The sequence below is a fragment of the Onychostruthus taczanowskii genome, unplaced genomic scaffold (genome assembly GCF_017590055.1).
Source record: "Onychostruthus taczanowskii isolate IOZ18803 unplaced genomic scaffold, ASM1759005v1 scaffold56, whole genome shotgun sequence".
NCBI lineage: Eukaryota > Metazoa > Chordata > Aves > Passeriformes > Passeridae > Onychostruthus > Onychostruthus taczanowskii.
The window spans coordinates 4,168,231-4,171,838 of record NW_024503235.1 but is presented as its reverse complement, the minus strand read 5'-3'; positions in this window follow the sequence as shown (position 1 = coordinate 4,171,838).

Genomic DNA, 3,608 nt, shown 5'->3' with positions numbered 1-3,608 from the left:
ACCTGAGCTGGACTACTGGTTACATACATGGTATCCCAGAGGAAAAACAGGTGAACGCTCTGGCATTCAGTGTGAGACTGGCAACAAGAGAGCTAGGAGCAATGGGAGGGAGCCTGCAGCTTCTGCTCTGAGCACTGGGCAGCTCAGCCCAGCAGAGCCCCACAGGAACTTCCTTATGGACTTGTCCAAGTCAAAATAGCTCTCAGACCTCTCTAGTGAAGACACACTTTCTGGAATCTTGGCACTTTCTGAAAGCACACCTTGACTTTTCCTTTTGTCTTCATCCCTGGGAACCCAGGACTACTCTGATGCCCAGTGCAAAGGGACAGGAGAGAATTGCCATTGGTAGGGGTGGAGGGGAAGAACAGCCCTGTCTATAGCTGGGTCCATTGCCACGGCAGCATCTTGAAGTCAGCTCTTTGGAGTAGCCAGTAAAGCAGAAAAGTACGGACAGGGTGTGATCAGCCTGTCCTCCCCATGCCAACGTGGCTGTCCTCAAATGAGGAGGGACGCTCAGGTGCTGCGGGGTGATTGTTTGGGGGCCATCGGTGGTGACCTCGCCCTGGTACGGGCACCGCTAATCAGCCGTGGTGCTGATAGAGCCAGAGTGGGCAGGAAGGGTCCCCGGCACCCAGAGCCACCCTGGGCCACCCTGGGCCCCTCGGGGACACCCGGGAACTCCCGCGGGGCGCTGCTGCCCCCTCGCGGCACTGGGCGAGAACCACCGACCTGTCCGGCCCCAGCGCTGCGGGAGCGGAGTGCGGGGTGCGGGGAGCGGAGTGCGGGGTGCAGGGAACGGGGAGCGGAGTGCGGGGAACGGGGAGGGGAGTGAGGGGAACGGGGAGCGGAGTGCGGGGTGCAGGGAACGGGGAGCGGAGTGTGGGGTGCGGGGTGCCAGGTACTGGGTACTGAGCTCTGGGTGCGGGGTGCTGAGTGCGGGGTGTCAAGTGCAGGTTTTGGGGAGCAGGGATTGGAGTGCCAGATGCTGGGTACTGAGCGCTGGGTGCGGGGTGCTGCTGAGTGCAGGGTGTCAAGTGCAGGATGGAGGTTGTGGGGAGCAGAGTTTGGGGTGCCAGGTGCTAGGTGCTGAGTGCGGGGTGTCAAGTGTGCAATGTGGCTTGTGGGGACCGGGGTGCCAGATGCTGGGTACTGAGCGCTGGGTGTGGGGTGCTGCCGAGTTCAGGGTGTCAAGTGCGGGATACGGGTGGTGGGGAGCAGAGTTTGGGGTGCCAGATGCTGCGTGCTGGGTGAGGAGTTCATGGGCAGAGTGCCAACGCCTGGGTGATGAGTGCTGAGGGTCCTGCGGTTCACAATGCTGGGGTGCCTTCTCAGAAGCAGGTGCTGGCTCCCATCCTTCCCATGGCCACGCTGTTTGCTCCAGAGATACAGGGATGTGTGGGCTATGTGTAATGGTGGTGACATCTTCACACTGTGCACCCTCAGAACACAGAGCAAGGGAGCCCTGGGGATCCTCCTTGCTGAAGCAGAACACACTGTAAGAACAACAGCACCATGGGGATTCCCACAACAGCTATTGCTGTCACTTTAACTCCCCCTGCAAAACTCCTTTCCTCCCCCATGAACCCCCCTGTCCCATCTTCCCACTTCCATTTATGTTGCAGGTTGGTATGTGTGTGACTCCCAGAGTGACATTGGGGTGGGCAGACAGGAAAGTTTCCTTTCCAGGGTCTCATCACCCTCACAGGGAAGAATTTCTTCCTAATATCCCATCTACCCCTGCCCTCTGACAGTGGGAAGCCATTCCCCTTTGTCCTGTCCCTCCATCCCCTGGCCAAAATCCCTCTCCAACTTTCCTGGAGCCCCTTCAGGCACTGGAAGGCCACAATAAGGTCACCCTGAGCCTTCTCTTACTCTATCACGCACTTCCATGGCCCTGCTCCATATTTACCATCATTTTGACTTGGTGTGGATGCTTCTGAAATCAGAAATTTTTTGTTGTACTGAGCATTTCTGAAAGAAATATTTACACTCTTACTTTACACACACATACACTGACTTCTTAAGATCTCTCAGGGCATGACCCCAGTTGTTTTACTCATAGACTGGATGTACTTTCCTTAAAATACTGCAACTCCTGCACAAGGGAGCAAAAAGAGATCTTCTCTTAAATTCCTTTACTCTTGATTTGCAAGCATTTGCATTATTGCTGTAGGATTGCTCGGTATTGGAAGCATGGCTCCTCCTGACCCAAGGCCAGGCTGTCTCTGCAGCCCTCACCCTGGCAGGGCTCCTTTGTCCTGGATCACAAACCCAGCAGGGCCATGGAAGTGCCTTTGCCGGGCTGCCACCTCCTAAAATTCCGAATGGCGCTGGATGTCTCCCAGAAGCAACCTGCCACCCCCTCCAACTCGGGCTGTCCTGGCAGTGCCAAGTGCCTCCTGCAAACTGGCATCAGGAACCTGGGCTGGTGAATTTTGTTTCCCACGGAAAAGGGCTGGCGTTCGTGTCCAGGGGCCTGTGGCTCGGGGTGGCCGGCTGCCTGCTGAAATCCCGAACATCGCAGGATGCCTCCCAGACGCAAGGTGCCACCACAGGCAAGTGTGGCTGGTTTGACAGTGCCAAGTGCCTCCTGCAAACTGACATCAGGAACCTGGCCTGGTGAGTTTTGTTTCCTATGGAAAAGGGCCAGTGTTGGTGTTCAGGGGCTGTGCCCTGAGTGGGCTGCCACCTCCTAAAATTCAGAATGGCACAGAATGTCTCCCAGAGCAAAGCTGCTGCCACCAATGACTCGGGCTGTACTGGCAGTGCTAAACATCTCCTCCAAACAGACATCAACACACTGTGGGGATGAGCTTATTTTTATGGGAAAGGGCCAGCATTCGTGTCCAGGGGCTGTGCCCCAAGTTGGCTACCACCTCCCAAAATTCAGAGGATGTCTCCCAGACCCAGCCTGCCACCACCTCCAACTGGGTTTGCCCTGGCAGGGGCCAGGCCAGGGGCCTGCACTCAGCCTTGGTGAGGCCACACTGCGAGCACTGCGTTCAGTTCCGGGCCCCTCACTCCAAAAAGGACATTTAGGTGCTGCATCGTGTCCAGAGGAGGGCAACAAGGCTTGTGAAGGTTCTAGAAAAACATGTCTTATGAAGAAGTGGGTTTGCTGAGTCTTGAGGAGGCTTATGGGGGATCACTTCACTCTCTACAAGTGCCCAAGAACAGGTTATAGTGAGGTGGGTACTGGTCTCTTCTCTTGTGCCTGCAGTGAGAGGACAGCAGGAAATGGCCTTGAGCCGAGACAGCGGAGATCTACATGAGATATTAGAAAAATCGTTCTGCCAGCCATTGGAAGGGGCTGTTCAGGGAGATGGTGGAGTCACCACTCCTGGAGGTGTTCAAGAGACGCCGGGCAGGATGCGGCGCTGGGTGGTGCTTTAGTGGTTGAGGGGTTACAATGGCAGTGCTGGGCGGACAATGGCAGTGGGGTGACAATGGCAGTGGGGCTGGATGCCGCCCCCGGTGTGCTCTCACCTTCCGCCACCCTCACTCCGCGCCTCTCTCCCCTCACAGCGGCCGCGCCGCCCGCGCTCCCAGCCCGCCCTCAGCGCGCAGGCGCAGCGGCCGCGCAGGCGCGGGGCGGGCGGGCGCTGTCA